At 32.7% G+C, this 25,341-nt stretch overlaps 1 pseudogene; it reads right to left on the bottom strand.

Annotated features, from left to right (window-relative positions):
* Positions 1 to 10,039: 10,039 nt before the first annotated feature.
* On the bottom strand, positions 10,040 to 10,735 carry LOC148563226 (ninja-family protein AFP2-like; annotated as a pseudogene).
* Between the last annotated feature and the right edge of the window lie 14,606 nt (positions 10,736 to 25,341).

Raw genomic sequence — 25,341 nt, 5'->3', positions numbered from 1 at the left:
CATATATTAAGTATTTTATATTATGTATGCTTCACAAAACAAATAGCTTCCCCAAAATTGTTCAAATGAAACATTTCCATTTTTCATTTACTTGAAACACTAATAAAAATTCAGAGTGCCAAAATCACCAAAAAACTTCATAAAGATATTTGTGGGGAACATAAGAATTGGATAATTTTTTAGTTTAAATAAAAGATATTGTTTGGATGCATCTTTTTGCCTACATCAAGCACAAAAACATTAGCTTTTGGCTTTCTATATGAATGATTAGAACTATTAGAATTATACCAAAAGCATTATTAGACTTATACCACATAGCTGCAATTTATATAGCCGAATTAGCATAGCATTCTTAAGCAAGTAAGTTTGAAGTATGATAACTTCATACACTTGATAAATGGAACTTGTTTTAATACGTATTAGTTTACTTGCTAGGCTTACTTTGTTCTTTAATTTCCTGACTTATTTTTATTCGTATTCACATACTTATCTGCATACTATATATTCTGTGAATCATAGATTTGCTTATATAACACCCAGTGTAATGTAATAATTGCATAAAGGCCGAAACAGTAAAAAAAAAAAACACCAACAAAAATATAATGGAAACAAAGTAGAAGTTTTGCAATTAAATTTGAAAATGAAAAATATTGACCAAACAGATCTAGATATTTACTTCAAGAACGTAACAAACAAATGAGGAAATCAACAACTCCGTTTAAGCAATTGTGAGCAAACCATGCAAAAAAGAAGCCAAGAGAAAGGGCAAAATCTTACATACAATGCAGAGGCCAGAATTTGGTCTTTTTTCCAGGTCTTGAGCAATTGTGAGCAAACTAAGAATTTGATCAGAACAGAGGCCAGCATATATCTTTTCTCCAGGTCTTGAGGGTATTCCCGTAATTTTATTTTTGGTGTCTGGATAGCCCCGTAATTTACAGATTCTTTCCACATTTCCCTTCTCCTAAACGGAATTAGCAAATAAAGTGATCCATGTTGGTTTCTCTCTTTTGGGGGGCTAAATACGGACCAAGTTGGGTCAACCAACAAGGGGGACATGTTTGCCACGTGTGCTTGAAGTTTAATATGAAATTGTATTATTAGGAATAATTATATTCTAGTGAGTGTTATACAGTGAATATCATTCGCCAATGGTGAGGTTGTATTATTGTAAGAACAATTACACATTTGTATTGTTATTATTTACTTGGGGATATTTTAACATTTTCTTGAATATTTTTCATTCCTATTCATGAAAATCTAAAACTTATTATGGAAATGAAGTTCTAACATTAAAATATACCTTTCTTGATAATGATTAGTTCTTGAAAATACATTTTTTAAAGATATTTAGAAAATTAATAACATACATTATTATTACTCGTGGCGGATTTAAGGGAGTCTAAAGTGACCATAATCTTCTTAATTTTTTATAAAAAAATTAGTACTATTAGTTTATTATTATTATATAATTAATATGAGAATAAAATATGAGAATAAGACACGGCGATGATACTATGAAATAATTACAAACATTTTTTTTTAAATAAAATTAAACCGTTCAGATTTCAGAGTTTTGATCTAAATTTCAAACTAAGTAAGCAACGTTATTAGAGACTCAAAACTAGTATAATAATTATTTATGAAGAAAAAAATAAAAAAATAATTAAATATTCATATAAATATAGTAGTTATTGTAACCATTTATATATATTTAATTAAATTGATTAATATAATATGTAACAACATATTTATATAACTAACTACTAACTAACATATAGGGCTGACAATCTATACCCTATTTATGGATATCTAATCCGGACCAACTCGTTCGGATAGGGTAAGGTACGATACGGGTTCAGGGTATACCCTACCTTACCATACCCGCACTCCTAATATATTATATAATATATATGTAAACGTTATATATGTAATGAAGAAAGTGAGTGTTGAACCCACAATCTTTCTCTTATAAAAATTTGAAATAACTACTAAACTAGTTGATAATCATATTATTTGTGATTTTATATTAGATTTCTTTAAGATTTTATTATTTTTAATTTTAATTTTAATTTAATTTTTTATTTTCTATGAAATTTAGAATGGTTGAATTTTATATATGCTTGAAATTTTTTTATTTTTCTGCGGGTATGGTCGGGTAGAGTAGGATTTAAAATTTTAGGGTACGGATAGGATTAGGGTTGAGAAATTCTCAACCCGCGAATAGGATAGGGTAGAATTTTTAAAAAGTTTTCAACTTGTGGGTAGGATTAGGGTTGAGTCCAAACCCTACCCTACCCTACCCTACCCATTGCCAACTCTACCAATATACCACTCTGCAATATATATAAAAGATCAAAATAAATAAGGTTTAATTACTCTATTGGTCCCTATAGTTTCGCGAAATTTTCAATTAGGTCTTTATACTTTTTTTTTTCCTTTTAATTGGGTCCCTGCACCTATTTTTTTCCAATTAGGTCCCTACCGTGACCAAACAGTTAGATTTAACGAAATATTCCGCTCCTAAATTAAAGATTCTCTAACTTTTTGTGAAATTCCTAATTCTCTTTCATTCCTATTTTCTGAAATACAAAAATAACCCTCCCACACTTAGAAGGAAACTGTTCGTTCTCTTCTCCTAAACTGAGAAAAAAACTCATTCACATTCGTTGGTTGCCCACTCCCTCAGCTGCCGAGATCAACTCCACTGGAATATTGCTGGAGGGTTTCGCATCTCCGGTGTCACTGCCGTCGTCGTAGGCGTTGGTGCTGCCTCTAGGTAAGACAACGCTTAACCTTGTCAGTCGTTGAAGAATTTTTCTCTTTTTCTCCTGGAAAAATTTGCCACATTGTTTATTAGAGCTTCCTTTTGTTTCTGAAAATAGTTGAAGAAGGATTTATGGTATATTTTTTTTTGGGTATGTAGTTATGGGTGATTCGGATTTCACTATCGAAATCCACCATGGTGGCAAATTTGTTGACAGTGGACAACGATTAGAGTATTTAGGAGGAATGGTTATGGAGGATTTACATTTTGACGTTAATGAATGGTCATTGCAAGAGATTGTCAGTCAGCTAAAGCAACTAGGGTATAAGGATTTCGCCAGGGTATGGTACAAGGAACCTGGGATGGATTTGAAGTCAGGTCTTAGAAAGATGCTGATTATGTGCCAGAGGAAGGTGAAGACAGTGGCTCTGGGTTGATAGAGGTTGAAGTGGATACTGAGTCAGAGCCTTCTACTGAAGAAGAGATATTTGATGATAGTGCTGATGATGGTGACCATGAAGATCACTTTGGGTTTGAGGTGGAGGATAATGATCCACAATCAAATGCATTTGGGGGATTTACCGGCCCACTAAATGATGAGGAAACTGCAGCAGCTGAAACAGATGAAGGTGATGAAGGTTTAAGGGAGGGTGATGAGCAAGTTGGGGGCATATCTGATGGATATGAGACTGATGATATAGACAGTTATGAGGGGGACTCTGATGATATGATAAAAAAGAGGAGGTTTCCTAAATATAATGAGGCAGAGATGAACAGAGAGTATGAATTTCAGGTGGGGCTGGAATTTAAATCACTTAGTCAATTTAAAGATGCTGTTAAGGAGCATGCCCTATTGAATGGTAGGGACATTAGGTTTCGAAAAAATGATAAGGTGAGGTATAGAGTTGTTTACAAAGGAAGAAAGGGAAAGTGCAAGTGGGTTTGTTTTGCAAGTAAGGTTGGAGGTTCTGACTGTTTCAGGATCAAGACTTTGAATGGAAAGCATACATGTGGAAGGAACTATAGTGGAAGACTTGCATCAAGTAGTTGGATCTCAAAGAATATTGCCAACAACATCAGTAGAGGCGAGGAGATGAAGCTTGCGACAGTTATTCAGACCATCCAAGACAAATACATGGCTAATATCAGTGTTGGTAAGGCTTACTGGGCAAGGAGGAAGGCAAGAGAAGAGGTACATGGGCAGGCAATCCAACAGTATGCTAAGCTAAGGGATTACTGTGCAGAGATACTTAGGGCAAATCCAGGATCTAGTCTGAGCATATTGGTTGATAGGCCTTCTCTTACGCAGTCAAGAAAGGTACATGTGCTTTGATGCAGTCAAGAAAGGCTTCTTGGCGGGTTGTAGACCTATTATTGGCGTGGATGGTTGTCACTTGAAGGGCGACCATGGACAGCAGCTGCTAGTTGCTGTTGGCAGAGATTCGAATGACAATTACTTTCCGATTGCTATAGCTGTAGTAGAGGCAGAGACTAAGGACAGCTGGGAGTGGTTCCCAGAGATGCTGTTAAATGACATTGGAGAATCAAGAAAGTGGGTTTTCATGAGTGACCAACAAAAGGTATCACAAATGGATTAATAATTTGTTTGCACTTAATTTTTTTGCAATTAATTTGATTGGAATATAAATCTATACGTATATGATCATATATGCAATTGCTTTGTTTGTGAATATAAATCTGATATGTATATGATCATATATGCAATTGCTAAGCTTGTGAACATAAATCTGCAATGTTTGTGAATATTAATCTGCTACATAAATTTGCTATGTTTGTGAACATTAATCTGCTATGTTTAGATACTATATTAATCTGTTACATAGGTATATTGTCTTCTGTACTGAAACTATAAATCAGGGGCTGATGCAAGTGTTTCAAGAGGTATTGCCAACACTGGAGCATAGGCTTTGTTTGAGGCATTTATATGCCAACTGTAAAAAATCCTATGGGGGTGGTACTGTACTAAGGGACCTCATTCTATCTATTGCCAAAGCTACCTATGTGAAAGAATAGGAAAGAAGGATGAATCAACTAAAGGAGATCAACAGAGACTGTTATGACAAGTTGTTTGCTTTGGATCCAAAATTATGGACAAAGAGTTACTTCACATTTCTGGCCAAGAGTGATATGCTGATGAACAACATCTCAGAGGCATCCAATGGAAGAATCCTAAAGGCAAGAGACAAGCCAATTCTGACTATGTTTGAATGGATTAGGTGCTACTTGATGACAAGGTTTGCAGAGAAAAAGAAGAAGGTAGAGAGGTATGAGGGCTCTCTGTTTTGCAAAAATTCAAGAAACGGCTAGATATAATTGCGGTTAGAGCTATGGAGTGGCAAGCTAAATGGGCAGGAGACCTTAAGTTTGAAGTCCACCATAAGAACAGGATGATCATGGAAAGGTTTGTGGTCGATTTGATGGCTGGAAGGTGCAGTTGTAGGTTTTGGGGCTTGTGTGGTATGCCCTGTCCACATGCTTGTTGTGCTATCTTTGAGAAGGGTGACAACCCAAAAGATTATTGTAGTAACTATTACAGCAAGGCAGCATACCTTGCTACATATGGGCAGTCAATATCACCGATCAATGGAGAAAATATGTGGCCAAAGATACAATGTGATACCATCATCCCTCCAATTTTCAGAGTTAAACAAGGAAGGCCAAGGATTGTTAGGATAAGAGAACCTGATGAAAACAGAACACAAACAAAATATAGATGAACTGGACTTCTGTTACCTGCAATAATTGTGGCCAATACGGACACAATAGGAGACTCTGTCCAAACCTTATAATGACAGGTATTGGTTACTCCGTTATTTTGTTCATATGTTGAGGAACTATTATTAATTGCTATTTCATGTTATAGCTCCTGAAGGCACACAAGAATCTGATGCTGCTGCTGGAACTGGAGGAGGTGATGCTGCTACTAATGAACCTGGTGCTGCTGTTAAAGCAAATGGATCTACAACTGCTCCTACTGCTAGATCCAGGATGGTTAGAGAAAGGGTTAGAGGGAGGGCTGCACCTTTGATTGCACCAGCATCAGGACCTTCAAATACCCCTGCACCACCATCACAGCCTCCACAAACCCCTGCACCACCCTCAAAGCCTTCAAACACCCCTGCACCACCATTACAGCCTCCACACACCCCTGCACCAGCATCACAGCCGGCCACTTTGCCTACACCAGCATCACTGCCGGCCACCTTGCTTACACCAACATCACTGTCCACTGCACCAGCATCTCAACCTTTACCCAAGACCAAAATCTTTGGTGTGAGAAGAAGTGGAAGACTCAAGATTGGAGTTAGGAAGGCAACAAGTCAGCCGCCTGAACATGTTGACCTCACGCTTGATTGAGGCTGAAGAGAGTTTAGGGTTTCCTTTTGATATCTATTGTGTTATGTAGAATTTTTAGTGTTCACCTGTGACTCTGCTTTCTTTATGGTTTGGACCATTTTTATTATGTGTTGTGGACCACTTTTGTTATGTGGGTGGAAAACTGTTATGAGAGGGTGTCACATTTATTTTGTGGCTATCTAGGCATCCTACATTATATAATGTAAAAAACAATGGTATCTATTATAATTCAATGCATCTTTTGTTTTACCTACTTTTTTCTCTGTGTCATACTTCTATGCATATTAAATAGTAAAGGAACAACTTTCATTTAGAGAAATTAAACAACATTTCATATATCTTCATTGCATTCAACATAAACAGTACACTTTTGTCTTATATATAGACTATTACATTATCATAACAGTCATACTTTCTACATCTTTACATATAATACTGCAACAATCAAAACACCTAATATCAAAACCAGCATAATTAGCATCTTGTTTTGTTTTTTCATACTATGTTCCATTTTAGCAAATTGCTCTTCCACTGAACTCAGCTCACCACATAACCTTTCTACACAGGCATCTATTTCTCCAACCTCTGCAATTAATCTCTCTAGATCCACACTTAATCTGTCTATCTTCCTTTCTTGTGCCTCCAATTCTCTAACCCTTCCAAGTACTTGCTGTGAACTGTTTACTCCATCTTCTCCGGATAACTTTTTTTCTTTCCTATCAACCCACTCAAAAAACTTGCATCTCCTATTAGGGTAAGAAATGAATCTTCTGTTTGAATTTTTTGATGTACTTGAACTCCGAAGAATCATATCAGAGTGTCTCCACAAAAGTAACGAATCCTCCTTTCCTTTTGCTTCAACCATCCACTCTTCTCATCTTCTTCATCATCAATTTACTCGAAGAACTTGCATTTTGGCATTCTACCACAACCAACATACCTTTTTCTATGGCTTACTACTACCGAAGAAGACATCACAATAACTGCCTCACCACAAAAACAAAGATGTCTCTTCTTGACGAGGGTTCTGGAACTACAGACTCCTGAAGATAACTGACTCTTATCTATGAGTATTGACATAGTAAGGAACGCAAACGGAGGAGGAAGAGAAGTTTGAGGAAGAGACGAAGAGAAGAGAGTGAGAACTCAGAACCCTACTGAGTCTCGTTGATTTGTAAGGGGTAGACGAGGGTTATAATAGTCAAATTACCCATTTTTAACGTTTTTTTGTAACGTTTACCGTCAATAGGGATCTAATTGAAAAAAAAAATAGATACAGGGACCAATTAAAAGGAAAAAAGTATAGAGACCTAATTGAAAATCTCGCAAAACTATAGGGACCAACAGAGTAATTAAACCAATAAATAATTATCATCACATCGTTGTTTTCAAATATAGGGAAAAAAAAGTTGTTATTTTGAACAAAAACTAATTTAGAACAAAACTCAATCCTAAATTAACCAAATATCATGGTATTCTTTGGATACAACCATAATCATGAAGAGATGATCAACAACAAAGAAAACACACAGTATATATATGACATATTAGATATGAGTTGAATGTGTAACAAGCTAAGGAAACCGAAATTAAAAAGTATAAATCCAGCGAAGAGAAACGCAAGCCTTGGTTGTGAATGGAATGCGGAACGCTATGCCTAACACCATGCTGTGTTGACCGAAATCCATCAACACCGTGGCGTGGAGGTGGCTGCACGGCGGCATTAGTTGTTCAAGTGGTGGAGGGAGGCACCACTTGTTGGGTGAATGGAGTAGCAGTGAATAACGATGAAAGCAAGCAAAGTGAAAGCTAAAATGATCTTGGTTTGGACCATGATGACTCAAACTTTGTGTTTATGAAGAAAGTGGTAGTTAGTATTTAGTAACCAATCCTTCTTAATTATATAGAACAGCAATGACCCTCAAGTTGTGCATCACTTGGGGAGTTGGAGGAAAAAGAGATTAAGAGAATGATATATACACGCCATTTGTCTTATTTTATTTTTTATTGGATGAGGGGTCATAGGCACGTAAAATGGGTTCATGTATAACACTTTTTAGGATGCTTTGGGGGTCAAATTAAAGAACAAATGGAGGATGATGTGTACACATGGTTATTTAAGAAGTGAGAACGTGTATATATATATATATATATATCTCGATCACCATTGGAATCGTTATTTAAGAACTGAGAATGTATATCTCACCATTGGATTACTTAATTATCGCAACAAGCTAAGAGGACAACCATTATTATTATATTGCATCTCTCTATGGTAAAGTAGCTGAGAAATGGGGCGCTGTTATTAGCTTCCTTCAGTCCACCGAGACTATTGTCACAGCAATCTCAGCCTCCGACTAGTTTTTTGAATAAATTATCATTTTCATTTCTTAAAAAAAAGTAATCTTTGATAAAATAACACTTTAAAAAATGAATTTATGTTAAATAAATACTTTTTCAAACATTTTAATTAAATATTAGATCAAATATATAATTCATTTATTACCTTTATATATCGAATATATTAAAATTAAAGCTTTCAATTTTAAAACGTATAAGATTCTTTTTTTGTTGTCCGGATCGGAGTTCTATTTAAGGGTCTGTCGCTGACCAATGAGTTGCTGCATGCACAAGACGGGATTCAAACCCCAACACTTGCTTAAGCGGATTTGCTTAAGCGGACTTGCTTAAGCGGACGAGTGAGCTGACCACTCGACCAACCCAAGTTGGTTAAACGTATAAGATTTAAATTGATAAAAGTAAATATGTAAATATGTAGCTTAGTTTTGTGGTTCTAACGGAAAAACTCTTAAAAAATTCGATCTGATAGATTATTTTCCTATCATAATCATTAAAAATTATTTTCCTTGGTGAAAGCTACACCAAGAAAATGAGGACCTGAGGATATTCATCACCAATCTAAAATATACTTTTTCCACGAAACATTGTTTTGTTTTAATTTGTGGGGCCACAATTATTGAGTGATAATTCTCACTTGACCAACTAATCTTGCTCTTCAACAAAATTCATGATCATGGTTTTTGGAAATAATAATGGCAGGCATTAACCCTAATTGAAGGGAGAAAATTGGGGCATATTTCTTGAAGAGCCGACATAGTTGAAGGTGAAGAATGGTGTTATCTAGTTGATGAAAGTTTCCTATATATTAAGAGATCGAAGGCCTCTAGGAGCAGGAGGAAAACATGGATTATTCTTAAAGAGTCCTATAGAATTGGAAGATGAGAAATGGAAACATAGGTATTGCTAGGTAGAAAATAAATTAGAAGAAGTGGTGTGGTAACTCCATTTTCAATAATATAAATGACAAACTATATATGATGAGAATGAGATTATTAAAATATCAAGATATTGTATTACATATTGTTAAAAGTTTAGCACTCTCAAACTCATCACACTCACAAGAAAAATAAAAATAGAGGAAACAAGAAGCTTTTCTTCAATACATAAGTATATTAATTATTTATTTCAAGGAACATACATACACCTTACATATATTAGATTAAGAGTAAACCTATCGCATTCTCAAATTTCAACGCAAGTTCAATTTGTAAGTGCCTCAAGTCTTGAGAATAACTTATGTTGGAAGCAGAAGCTGTATCAGTTAAAGCCTATTATTATTCATAGATTGAAGGTTACAAATTTGTAAATCATTATTATGTGATAACTGCTTTATACTTGTGTGGGAAAATAATTGATTCTGCATCACCAAATATTTTGCTCGCCTGCATAGAGAGAAAAAGATTGTTTACCACATAATAAAAAAGCAGAGTTAAACTCCAAAGTTGCCCTTGAAATTCACGAAATACATTGATTTGATCCCTAACTTTTTAATTGCACTATTTATGTTCTCGAAATTGGAAAAAATGCACCTATTTAGTCCCTTCCCGTTTTTCTGTCCAAACTGCTTCCCGGCGGCAGTGATGTGTGGCAATGAATTACCACGCTAGTACTCAATGACGTCGTTCTTTCCAAACTACTAAATTTATTCAAAGCAGCCTCCACCAAATTGCTATTGTTTCCATCAACAAAAGCAACAATATCTTCAGAGAAAGAAGAAGAAAAACGGTTACTCTTTTTTCTCATGGCCTTCATGTTCCTCTGCTGATTTTCAGAGCGCTTTCTTCTTGTTTCCAACCTCCTCAGCGTCTGCAACTCCTTCCTCTTCCTCCACTCCTCCTCTGTCTCCATTGGAAGGGAACATGTTATCATCAAATTTGTTGTGCAAGCCATTGGCATGTTATTAGAGTAACCCCAATATCTTAATTATTATTATTGTTGTTGTTATTATCTTCATCTCTGATGAGGGGACTTTGAGAATGAGAATTTGAGTATTGATGTTGTTCTCTTGATCTTATTCGCTGTTGGGTCCACACCAAAACGATCATTTATTGAAAGACCAAGGCTCAGCTCAATCTCTTGTTCTGCATCTCCATCACCATGGCGATGTTGTTGTTGTTGTAGCTCATGATGGTGATGATGGTTCACGGACATGAACTTTTTTAGCAGATCTCTTGGAAAATCACTTATGTGAGTTCTGCTGTTCTCTCTTTCCTCAACAACTTGTGCCATTGAAGAATTTGGGATTAAAACAACAACAAAGAAGAAAAAAGATTACCTTAGCTTTTTCAGGGAAGTAAGAATATCCAGATGGCTCAGAATTCATGAGGACTTGAAAATTGAAGTTTGTTTTTAGTAGGTAACCGAAGATTAGTGATGAACCAGAAGAGAAACAAGGTCGAATCAAATGATTTTTGTACCCATGCAGTGAGTGAAAACGAACAGGGAAGAAGAAGAAGAAGAAGAAGGTCTGTGATTAGGGTTAAAAAGGGACTTAGGGATCACATTGGGTTAAACACTTTCAATTGACACTCTAGTATGGCAATCTATTGTCACATCACTGCCGCCGGGAAGCAGTCTGGACGGAAAAATGGAAAGGGACCAAATAGGTACATTTTTTCCAATCTTGAGGACATAAATAGTGCAATTAGAAAGTTAGGGACCAAATCGGTGCATTTCGTAAATCTCAGTGACTACTTTGGGGTTTAACTCAAAAAAACATGATTGATACCCCAACAATTTTCAACGTATTTTGGAGTTGGCTGATAATTTTAATTAACCTTCTTATTATCCATTTGGTGAAGCCTGGTTATAATTTTAATTAATCTTCTTATTATCCATTTAGGAATCCTAAGTTCCTAAACCCAAACCTAACAGCCAGCTAAAAGATAAAAAAAAAGAAAAGAAAAACCTAAGAAACAGAGGTAACGGCAACGTAAACGGAAACGGCAACAGCTTACCTCAAATGGCGGAGGAGGTGTTGTCGGCAACACAATGCATCTTGAGAGAGCACCTTCCGGCGGAAACGGGAAGAGAGAGGGGAAGGGAAATGGAGAGGCGCTCGTCGATGTGGAGGTTGCGGAGATTGGAAAGCGGGAGGGGAGGAAGATGTCAGGGAGGTGGAGGCGCCGATTTGGAGGGAGGAGATGACCTAAGGCGGCAACAGCAGAGACAGTGAATTTAGGGTTTCGACGATGAGATCTCCCTTCCCTAAATCTGCTTCTCGCCCTCACTCTCTCCCTCTGTTTCGATGACTGAACTTAGTGTAATTATTATTAAAAAAATATTATTTTAATAAAAATAATACTGACTATAATATTATGGCCACTAAAATTTTTCACTAAAAATACTTTTTTCTTATATTTTTAATGATAAATATATAATAGTTACAAAAACATAATTTAAATTTAAAAAATAATAATCATTATATTATTGCTGCTAAAAATTTGTCACTAAAACTAATTATTCTTCGGTGTAAGCCAAAAATGAAGCAATCAATAAATAAAGGAAAGAGGTTATGCGGCAGTTTGCAATTGCACTAGGGCAAAATAAAAGTAGGAGTAGAAGGAGGAGGCAAGAAGCAACACTGTTATAGGCTTATAGCCATGCATATGCAAGAGACTCACCCGTTTTGAATTTGTTTGGGTCCTACTACTACATCAGCAACATTATTCGATGAATAAATCAATTATTATCGTGACAAAAGTTGACGGGGAAATTTCCTTTTCCAAAAGTTGACTTCATTCCAACAATGTGTGGGGCCGCCACATGTATGACTATTTTTATTTTGTTTGTGCCTTTGGAGTTTGACCAACCCTATTACTGTTAATTAGAGGAAACGATTTCGTCTTTCAGGGTTTTTCGTTGACAAAGAATACATCATCAAATTGTAAGCACATTCCATATTGACAAGCAGAGTCATATATTAAGTATTTTATATTATGTATGCTTCACAAAACAAATTGCTTCCCCAAAATTGTTCAAATGAAACACTAATAAAAATTCAGAGTGCCAAAATCACCAAAAATATCTTTATGAAGTTTTTTGGTGATATTATCGAAATATAATGGTATCGATTTGAGATATAAACTTACCTGTCTAGAGACAACAAACGAAATACACACTAGAATTTGTAATAAGGAAACTCAAACTAATAAGTATAAATGCACCAAAGATTGTGAATGGAATGCGGAACAATATGGCTAACCCCAGTCTACGTACATCACCCCACCTTGATTAGGGTACCCACCTTGTCTCATCCCACCATGCACCCACTGTACTGTATTCTTTTGTGGATGTGCTATGCTATCATTTTCTGTAATTCCTTACTTGATTGGATATCCATTACCATTCATATTCACATAACTAATCTCACAACTTTTTTTTTTTTACTTTGACTAAAACCATATTTGAACAAAATGCAAATATTAGATAATACATTGGAGACAACCTTAAGCATGAAACACAGAACATGAGATATGAGTTGAATGTGTAATAAGGAAACCGAAATTAAAAAGTATAAAGCCAGCCAAGAGAATCGCAAGCCTTGTTTGTGAATGGAATGTGGAACGCTATGGCTAACACCATGCTGTGCGGACCGAAATCCAGCAACACCGTTGCGTGAAGGTGGCGGCACGGCAGTTTTACCGACAACTGCCACCGTGGCATTTGTTGTTGATCAAGTGGCGGCGGGAGGCACCACATGTTGGCCTCATCCTCAGCAGAATCCACGCTACTTGTTCTGTGAATGGAGTAGTAGTGAATAAGCATGAATGCAAGCAAGATCAAAGCTAAAACGATCTTGGTTTGGGCCATGATCGATCACTGGAGCTTTGTTTCACTGATAAGCAGAAAATGAAGCAATCAAGAAAGTGGTATATGATATTAGGTAATAAACAATTAAGACGGGCCATTTTATAGAGAGAGACATAAAGAAAGATACCTCAAAGGCGGCAAATTACCTCACCGGTAGTAAAACACGGTAGTAGTGATTGTGGGACCCATGTGGCCTGGCCATCCGGACAAGTAGCAATACGCGCAAATGTGAACTACCATTTCATTTGCAAAAAAGAAAGGGAGTCAAGGGATGTGGCCATGTGGGTAAACGCTATCTTCTTCTCTCTTACATTTTTCTTTTTTCAATAAAGGAAAGAGCTGAGGTAATAAGCAAGGGCTGTTTGCAAAATTGCACTAGGGCAAAGTAAAAGTAGAAGTAGAAGGATTATTCTGTAGTAAATTTGAATTTTATTTAAGGATTTATTATTATTTAATAAATTATTTTATATATAAAACAAAATTTAAATTTAAATAAATAATTGAAATTTTAAGATATATTTTAAATACCAACTAATTAACTAGTATCATGAAGCTAATTATTATTATTTTTTAGTTGATTTATTTATTTATTTTAAGGATAAACATAATATAACAAAAGGATAAATATTTACCAAAATAAAATTCATGCATATGATGGTGCAATTATACAATTGTTGACAAGTTTGGTTGGTCGTTGGTGCACTTGGGATGCATTTTAAAGTTTTTCATGGCTTAAAGGATTTCGCTGAGATTGATGGTTGGTCTCCAAAGTTTGTGATCATTGATGATGGATGATGGCAAAGAATCTTATCTTGGGGGACCACACTTGAAGAATGTGTGACAAGTTCAAGAGTTACAAAGGAGGACATAGGTCCTAATGCTCCTCCTTTTGATCCAAACAAGCCCAAGGAATTGATCTCAAAGGGGATTGAGTTGTCTTTTCATCTTTTGGTTTAGTAATATTTTATGTCATTTATTTAAAATTAAACTCTATAATTTATTATTTAATAATACAAAATGCCTAAAAGATGCTTTTTAGTCTATATGAAATTTATGAATGGCGTGTGTGGCCACATCCATGACTATTTTTATTTGGTAGCTACTCCAATGAAGATTTAATGATTATCATCATGTGAAAATACATCATTTTAACCATTGGATGATAGATTGTAGGGCTTGATTTTATTTGAAGTAAAAGTGTTATCTTTATTTAAAGTGTTGCTAAATAAATAAGTTATACTTTTTAAACAAGGATCATCATGAAAAGATGTTTTTGGCATCTTCATGAGAGTAGTTGCCTTTTTATTTTGTTTGAGCCTACCCTACTACTGTAGAGGAAAAAATTCCGTCTTCCTTGTACACAATCAGAACACACTTGTACTGACAAAAAAAAAACAAAATTGAACCCATCCATGGTCAAGCTATCAGCATGACATTTTTTAACAAAATTTAGAATAATTTATATAAAGACTAATAACCTTTTTATGACTAAATTACTCTTTATATAAATTATTCTAAATTTTTTTTCTCTTATTTTTAAAACTTAGAAAAAGAATCGTTATTTAAGAACTGAGAATGCATATCTCACCATTGGATTATTTAATTATCGCAACAAGCTAAGAGGACAACCATTATTATTATATTGCATCTCTCTATGGTAAAGTAGCTGAGAAATGGGACGCTGTTATTAGCTTCCTTCAGTACACCGAGACTATTGTGACAGAAATCTCAGCCTCCTACTAGTTTTTTGAATAAATTATCATTTTCATTTCTTAAAAAATTTAATCTTTGATAAAATAACACTTAAAAAAATGAATTTATGTTAAATAAATATTTTTTCAAGCATTTTAATTAAATATTAGATCAAATATTATAATTCATTTATTACCTTATATATCGAATATATTAAAAGCTTTCAATTTTAAAACGTATAAGATTTAAATTGATAAAAGTAAATATGTAAATATGTAGCTTAGTTTTGTGGTTCTAACGGAAAAACTCTTAAAAAATTCGATCTGATAGATTATTTTCCTATCATAATCATTAAAAATTATTTTCCTTGGTGAAAGCTACACCAAGAAAATGAGGACATGAGGATATTCATCACCAATCTAAAATATACTTTTTCCACGAAACATTGTTTTGTTTTAATTTGTGGGGCCACAATTATTGAGTAGTGATATATTCTCACTTGACCAACTAATCTTGTTCTTCAACAAAATTCATGATCATGGTTTTTGGAAATAATAATGGCAGGCTTTAACCCTAATTGAAGGGAGAAAATTGGGGCATATTTCTTGAAGAGCCGACATAGTTGAAGGTGAAGAATGGTGTTATCTAGTTGATGAAGGTTTCCTATTAAGAGAAGGCCTCTAGGAGCAGGAGGAAAACATGGATTATTCTTAAGAGTCCTATTAAATTGGAAGATGAGAAATGGAAACATAGGTATTGCTAGGTAGAAAATAAATTAGAAGAAGTGGTGTGGTAACTCCATTTTCAATAATATAAATGACAAACTATATATGATGAGAATGAGATCATTAAAATATCAAGATATTGTATTACATATTAAAAGTTTAGCACTCTCAAACTCACCAACACTCACAAGAAAAAATAAAGGAAACAAGAGGCTTTTCTTCAATACATAAGTATATTAATTATTTATTTCCAGGAACATACATACACCTTACATATATTAGATTAAGAGTAAACCTATCGCATTCTCAAATTTCAACGCAAGTTCAATTTGTAAGTGCCTCAAGTCTTGAGAATAACTTATGTTGGAAGCAGAAGCTGTATCAGTTAAAGCCTATTATTATTCATAGATTGAAGGTTACAAATTTGCAAAATCATTATTATGTGATAACCATGGTTTATACTTGTGTGGGAAAATAATTGATTCTGCATCACCAAATATTTTGCTCGTCTGCATAGAGAGAAAAAGATTGTTTACCACATAATAAAAAAAAGCATGATTGATACCCTAACAATTTTCAAGGTATTTTGGAGTTGGCTGATCATTTTAATTAACCTTCTTATTATCCACTTGGTGAAGCCTGGTTAGAATTATACTTTAAAATGGAAAATGTAAGCAAAGCAGTGTAATAGGTGAATTGATATAAATGGTAGTGTAAGCGAGGCGTGGAAGCAGAAGAGGGTGGTGGTGACTGGTGAGAAGTGGTAGGGATAAAAATGAAAACAAGTGTGTGACGTTGAATGAAAACATTGAGTCCAATTTTAGAAAATGTAAAAAACGCTAAGACTAAAAAGCCTTATTTAACCCAAAATTTATGTAGTATTGAAAGTGAGAGCAAGGACCTTCCACCCTTGTCTAACTTACACACACTAATTTCAACTACAACCTAGTTTCACCCTGTGTGGCAATTTAAGACGCAAATACATTAAAGTGAGGATGATCTGATCCTTTATTTGATCATTGCATTATTTAATTATCGCAACATATTTGAACGAAATCCAACTATTAGATAGCGACAGTACATAGCAGACAAACTTAATAACCATCAAGAGAGCAAACACACACAACATGAGATAGGGTGAGTTGAAGGTGGAAACCGAAATTAAAAAGTATAAATAACCCAGCGAAGAAAAGCGCAAGCTTTGTTTGTGAATGGAATGTGAAGCGCTATTGCTAACAGCATGCTGTGCGGACTGAAATCCACCAACACCGTTGCGTGAAGGTAGCGACATGGCAGTTTTACCGACAGCTCCCACCGTGGCATTATTTGTTGTTGATCGCCTGGTGGTGGCGGGAGGCACCACATGTTGCCCTCATCAGCTGAATCCATGCTACTTGTTCTGTCAATGGAGTAGTAGTGAATAACAATCAATGCAAGCAAGATCAGAGCTAAAACCACTATCTTGGTTTGGGACATGACAGAAAGTGGTTTATATTAGTGATAATAATAATGCACTTTGCAAGGGCTGTTTTATAGAGAGAGAGAGAGAAATAATATAATAATATATAGCTTCAAGGACAGGAAGCATTTTTGCAATAATAATATGGCCATATAGCTTCTAGGTTCAAGCTCCCTCATTTTACAACTTTACTTTCAAATCAGGCACGGACCCAGTAAGAGCAATGAGGGGGCCACTTGCCCCCACTGCTTTTTCATTTTTTTTTTTTTCAAAATAGTTATATATAATAATGTATATTTATTTTAAATTTTAAATAATTTTACTATAAATAAATTATATTCAATTGATTAAAGTCTCAAATTAATTTTTTATTTTTTATTATTTTTATTATTATTTAATCTTTTTTGTACTATTATTTTTTTATTTTCTTAAATTTTTTTTTATTTTTATATTTTTAATATTTTTTTCTATTTCTTGTATAGTAGTCATCTTCTATTTATCAAAAAGGTAAATTTTAAATTCTCTATATTTTTTTATATAACTTTCTATGACTCTATGTATCTTCCAATTTCATTGTTTTTCTTTTTGATATTTTTAATAACAAATTTTAATTCAAACAATTATATATAGTTTACGTATTAATTTAATATTTTTCTTTGTGACTTTATATATTTTATTTTTTCTCAATTTATTCATCTGTATTACTTATTTTTTAATTTTTTGTTCTATTATATGTACCTGTGTTGCATATAAAATTTTAAAATAAATTAATTAATTTACTAATTTAGAATATATTTTTTATTTTTGAAAATAATAAAGATAAAATATTTTAATTACAATACATAATTAAACAGATGAATAAAATCTTTCATCTAACATTATATCAAAATTAAATTAAAAAAATATATAACAAACTTAATTATTTTAAAAAGAACGAAAAGAAAAAAAATTGTAAATTAAGGTTATATTATTTTATATAAACATACTTTTATATACAGATTTAATTTTTCTAGTATTTATATATAATTCTAGTTTTAAATTATAAATACTAGTGTGTCATTAGTTGCTAATATGACAGTTGAGTCAGTCTTTTATTATTAAATGTATATAAAAAATTAATTAAGATAACAAGTTATCTAGAATTTAATTAAAATATTTTAAGTTCAAGTTTTAGAAATAAAAAAAATATTTTTTATAAAAATTAAAGTGTTCATTAACTTTTTTTAATTTTTATATCTTTATATAATTAATAATGTTCAACAAAATTTATTTTAATGTATATATTTTTACCCCTACTCTTAAAATTTTTTGGGTCCTTCACTACTTTTAATATTCTTGCTTTAGACTTGTGCTGTTATGAAGCACCATGTCAAATTTGAAGGATGGATCATTATTATTAAATTTGTTCTTAATTTTATTTATAGTTGCTAAAATTGTGAAAAAAATATTGTATTTCAATTTTTTTTTTCATTAGTTATATGAATTTTGAATTTTATGATTTACGAAATGAGTTTGTTACCGAAGAAGATTTTGTGTTTTAATTTATTTTAGTTTATTTGTTTACATTCAACTATGTTAACTATAATATAATGTGCCAATGAGTAATAGCTCAAATAGCATAGACTCCCCATACTCAATTAAGAGGTTGCGAGTTCGAGTCTCCTATCTTTCCAAATTTGGAAGTCAATGAGTAATAGCTCAAATGGCATAATCTCCCCATACTCAATTAAGAGGTTGCGGGTTCGAGTCTCCTATCTTTAGTAAAAAAAAATAAACTATAATATAATGTATAATTTTATTTTTAAAACTAAGAGAAACAACAGATTATTTAAAGTGATATAATAAACACAAAATAATATTGGGAGATGCTTGAAATTGGTTCATTGATTTTATTCATAACAGCTTTGAGTATACCTTTAATTATTGGCCTATTATTTGCATATTTTATTTTTAAATTTTTTATACTATAATTTTTTTTTCTTCTTGTAACAATGTTTTAAATTGTGAATTGTATTTTTTTTTTTTTTTGCATAATTGCATGAATAAATTAAACTATCCGTGTATATTAGTATTACAACACTATAGTTAAAAATTGAATAAGCAAAGTATACCATATATAACGAATTTTACATATATCTTTTTAATAATACAAATAGATATCTTTTTAGACTTTAAATTCATCCATGAAAATTTTCTCCTCATTTTACTCTCAGACCAAACATACTCTCAAGATGTAAATTATAAACTTTTCCGCAACATAAATTATTTGAATTAATAAACTTGATTTTTGTTTTTTTTTTTAAGTGTTCTTACAACTCAACCCAAAAGAAGGACTAAGACAAGCATCCTATGATTTATGAAACCATCTCCTTCGACGTTATCACCAATAATTATTAACCATCAAGTACATTATTATAAAAATACTACAAAACAAAAAACAAGAGTATAAGACAATTCCTTGCCTGTGTACACTATCAACTTGTTAACAAAGCATTCTCTGATTACTTTTATTATTATTTTATCTTTTTCATTTTTTTATAAAATGGTATTCGAACCGACCTCTCCCACGGACTTGTATCACCACCTTTAATTACATTTGAATTTCTAGTGCACTAAACTTAGATATATACCGTACCCTCCCATTTCTAACAAAATTTCAGAGATCAAATATATAAATTATTTGCTACTTATAAAAAAATATGTATTTTATTAAATTAAAATCATTTTGAAATATTCAAAATATCATTTTGTTCAAAAAATGTTTTATTAAAAATTGAAATTTTAATATTAAACCAATAATTATTTACTTTTATATTTTCTTACATTTTCAAGGTGGGAGGAAGAGGTGCCCTATGTTTCATTAGAGAGAAGAGAAACATGCCAAAGCTAAATTAAAGTTTCCAGTTCTATGTTTCATAATCTATTAATTACTGTTGCTGTGCACAACAATACATACGTGAACCAACTAGCAAACATACACCGAGAAAGTATATCATGTGTGCCATTAGTTATGATAAATATATATGTGATTTATCTTCTAAGTTTGATAATGCTTAGCTCTAATTACACCTTAATATCTTTGTATAGATTAATTTGTTGGATAAAATAAATAAATTTATAATAATATAATATACATAGTATACACAAAAATATTAAAATTAATATTAATTTAGTTTAAATATAAAATTTAGTAACTAAATCTATACCCGAACTAAACCTTCAAAGTTTAACTCTATCTGAAAATTATTCTTAATAAATAAGTGATTCTATAATATTATAAATTTAATTACAAAATAATGGTTTGAGGTAAATCCAAGGAATATCGTTAGATAAAAAGATTAAGTCATATATATATTAAAAAATTCAATACAGCTGTTAAAAATTTAACTGTAAATAATAAAAAATTATTATTGTATACATATATTAAAAACTATTAAAAATAACAAAAATAATCTATATATATATATATATATATATATATATATATATATAACTTGAATAATAATTAAAACTTGTACAATAATAAAAATTCACCGTTAATCAAAAGTATTCGCGGGAGAAAAATTAGGTAATTATTATCAAATGCCACACTTTTCATAGGATGATTAACTAGTATCTTGAGGATATTATCAAATATATTCACTAACCAGTATGAATGTTAGTTAACAATTTTAGTCCCATTTATATGTCTTGTTATTTCTTTGTTGATTTGAGTTCATATGTTTCTTTACCTAGTGACTTAATTACGTCAATATGGCATTTTTGAAAGGATTTTATTAGGTAGATAATGATTTTTGTAAATAATGTGAATAATAAATTTTAGAATTGATCAAATAAAATAAAAAAATTCTATTTTTAAATTATTTTTAAATTTTAATATTAGAATAATTATCCACACATCTAATAAATTGAACATTCAACTATTATTAACTGTATATTAATAAATTGAATAAAAAAAATAACCATTAAATTAAGAATTAACATAATCAACCATCTAAGTACCTATTAAATTGAACACCGGAGGCAGAATTGCAAATACCAGATAGTCAGATACCAGAAACCACATACCACATACCCCGATATCCGGGGATCCAGTATCCAGTGATGTAAGTCATATAATGTAACTCAATTGTTTTCGGCCACTCTGCACTATTGTTTTTATGTAGGTAACACCGCCAGAATTGGCAAAAAGATACCATCAAAAAGAATTTGCAAAAAAAAAAAAAAAAGTATATATTGTAACACGCCACAGCACAGTGAGTCGGTTTGGAGTTTCAGGGACATAATAAATTATTTTAATATATTATTTTTTCATGTTTTGTTTTCCATAATTAATAAAAATAATCAGACTAAACTATTATTTTAGATTTTAGTATTTAAATTAAATTTTATTTTTATTTTTAATATTTAAAATTTTATTTTATTTTAAGTATTTTATTTTATTTTTTTATTTTTTGTCTACTCTCACCTGATTACTCCTTGCAATTCTCCAATGTAATCCTTTTCCAATAACTTTCCTACCTTCTTCAATAAGACTTTTCTATCTCCAAGACAGATTAGTGGCTTCTGAATGTGATAGAATCAATTTTTAGTTTATGCACTTATTTGATGTGCTTCCTTTTTCCGGTAATTTCGGTTTTGTTATTGATATTATCTGTTGGTCTATGACAGTGTAAAAGAAAGCAATGCAACAATGTGTTCACTGTTTGCTTGACTTGAAACAAAGCACAGAAAATATGTTTTTATAATATGGCGCCAAATTATTCTCAGAAAATTCCGACGATAATCAACTGTAAGAACGTGGTTAGTTAGCCGTTTAATTAAATTAAATTAATTATTTAAAATAGGATTCAAAAATTTAGAATGTTAATTAGAAAATTTAAAAATGATTTTTGAATTCAGTAGATTTTTTAAAGTTAAAAAATTACGTAAAAATATATACCAATAAATTAGTCAACAGTACTGGTTTAAATCTATCCGGTACTGTGAGTGAGCAATACAAACTATAGAAAAACTTATAAAAACATTTAAAGTTGAAAATTGGACACTAATTTTAAAGGTTTGGTCTAAAATTAGGTCAAACGGACAAAAAACGCTAACGGATTATATCGGGTCAAAGTTGGACCCAAACCCAACATATATAAAGCCACTTAAGTGACAAACTCAGCCACTTTCAGCGCAAGAAGGCTGAAGCAACGTGAATGAGAGGAAGAGAGGAGAGGGTTTCAAAAACACTATTCACATCTAACTTCTTTTGATCATATCTCGAGTTACAATGCTCCGATTTGCGTGTCATCAGCGGTTATGCGAAGTTGTCGCCGAGTCCGTTAGTTCTATTCAACTTTTGTAGGTAAGATTTCAAATTTTACTCCCCATTATGTTGCTCTAAGAAATTCGAAATTTAAGGTTTTGGTTTTGAGTGGATTTTATGTTTTCGATTGATTAAGTGGTATCTAAGGTTGGGCTATTGGTGGTTTGTGCCCTAAACACCATCGAAAAAAGTAAGAAAACTCTTTACCCTTGTGAAATTGTCTATTTAGGAACCCTAAATATTGATTTGTGGTAATTAATGTGAATAACTTGGAAAATTTGATTGTTGATGCTTGGTGGAGTTGATTGGTGATTTGATGGTGACTGGAGGCTTGAATTGGACTCAAATTGGTATATTGTGCATAGTGAAAATCAGCCAAGGTATGGTTTTGGTTTCTCTATGTAATATGTAATATTTCTGGATACTTAGACTAGTGGACCATAGGATAGGTTTGAATTGTTGATAGTGGATTATGATTATTGATGCTTGTGATAATTCTAATGAATTGTGATATTGTTGTTGATTATTGAGATTGAAGTTGAATAATGACAATATTGAGTAGTGATACTGGATTCGGATGCTTGTTGATGTTGATGAATGTTGATGATTGTGAATTAAGGTTGAGTTGCGATTTATTGAAAATGTGAATGTGTGTAAGTAAGAATTTTTGAGTGAAAATGGTGAAAATGCGTATGGATAGGTTGTGGAATGAATTGAAAGATATAGGAACATCATTTAGGTCCATTGAAACTATTTTGGTTGTAGGATAATTAGTTTTGATTGTAAATTTTGGAAGTTGAGGACTTAGTTAACTTTTGGTAAAAATCATTTTTTGGCGAATTTTGCCAGATCATAACTTGAGCCTCTGCTTTTGAAACTGGTTGGAAATCGCTTAAAATTAAAGGTGAATCAAAGAGCTTTAAATTGATATAAAGTTTGAGGAAAATGGATTTTTGTAGAGTAAGTTATGAACGTTTAAAATTTGGTGGTCAAAATTAAAATTCTGCAGATTTGAAAATTTTTTAAGTCTGGTGAGGGTTGCGTACGCGATACAGTGCATGCGACGCGGCCATTCCATTCGGGTTGGGCATCTCACGTACGCAGGCAGAGCTATCAGAGTTTTGGCCCTTGCATACGCAAACTTTAATACGTGACGCGAGCAGGGGGTCGCGTACGCGACCACTCGTTTTTACCCGTGTGCATACGCACAGCACGGGTGTAAGTAGCACAACCCCTGTTTTGCTGAAAAATTATTTTTATTCGTTTTCAAATGTTCTCTAGTTTTCCAAACATTCTTTAAATGCCGTTTAAGAATACTATCTAGTGTTTAGGTCCTAATACTATCAAAGATGAGTTAGAGACTTAAATAGATGAATTTTGTATGAATTTTAGAAGACGGAGAATTAGGTTTCTGGAGTACTGAGGATGGATTAGTCAAGAGAGATGACAGAGTATTTTGATGACGATATATTATGAATTGTGGAATTACGAATGGATAATGTGTGAGACGAGTCTAGGACTCAGAGTGGAATGGTGGCTTTAATGAGTACAGAAAATGATTTCTGAAAACCACTGATATGATATATTGTTTTATACTGAGATTGTTGAGACGCTATGCACCTGGCAAGGACGGTGGTTAATCCCGCTTGTCGAGGTCACAGCGGCGGCGTAAGTACGGTGGTTAATCTCGCTTACGTTGAGACACGAGGTCTGTGGCATAGTATTCCGCTCGCATCCTTTCGGATCACAAGAGTGTGCCCGATACTATATCCGTGGGTAGTGTCCCCGCCACTATATCCGTGGGGGGATCCCACCTATATTCATGACCGAAAGGCCATATTCCCATGGGAATGTGTCGGGTTAGAAGTTGAACTGACAATGTGATATCACAGCCAATTAGGACAGGCATTCATCATGTGCATATTCTATATGTTTGATTACTTTGCCGACTTGCATTGTTTGCCTAATTGTATAACATGCCTAATCCAAGATTGCGAGAATCGAACCGGTCATCAAACCGATCGAATAACTGGTTTCATGGTCCAACCGTGGTCAAACCGGTTTCGTTAAATATAAAATAAAATTATTAAAAATATAATATAAATCTTTTAAAATTTATATTCAATCATTCATATAATAATAAGATTTAAATTTTCATAACTCACCCCCAACTAAACTATATCTCATCTCATCATTAAAATTCTACATTCAAATTCAAACATCAAAATTTAGAACAAAAAAAATCATGGCATAAAATACTATATCCAGTTATCCACATTCAATCAGCAATCACCAACAATGTTAATAATTACTTAATTAGACAAAATTTGCTCAATTAATATCAAATTACTAATTAAAAATAGCTATGAACCAATCTCAGCAGCAATATTTTTTCAAGATGTGCAAAACAAACCATCCCCTGCCCCCTGAAAATCCTAAAAGAAAAGAGATTTACCAATAATTGACCAACTTCTATTTTAACATTCAACCCTTCCAAACAGTTCTCCTAAAAAATTGGTACAACCTCAAAGAAGAAAAGTCTAAAACCCAACTTTATGCTTCAGTTGCAGTTACAACTCGCAATGTAGCATACCTTCAACGAGCAACAAAGGGACAAAACAGAAAAGCAATATTTGAAATAAAACCATCATTCACTCGCTCCAGAAATGCAATAGGAACCTGCCTTCCAACAAATTCATCCGCAACAACACAGTAAGCTGAAAAACGACAATGCAGCATTTCAAATCACTCAAACACAATGAGAATTTCACCCTAACAATCATCTAAGCAGAAATGCATACATATACATAAAATTGAATCAGAGAAAAACAGATCT

The sequence above is a fragment of the Arachis ipaensis genome, chromosome B5 (assembly GCF_059453495.1).
Source record: "Arachis ipaensis isolate K30076 ecotype BB chromosome B5, ASM5945349v1, whole genome shotgun sequence".
In the NCBI taxonomy this organism is placed as follows: Eukaryota; Viridiplantae; Streptophyta; class Magnoliopsida; order Fabales; family Fabaceae; genus Arachis; species Arachis ipaensis.
Note: the sequence above shows the minus strand (reverse complement) of the source record. Positions and strands in the feature narration are given on the sequence as shown.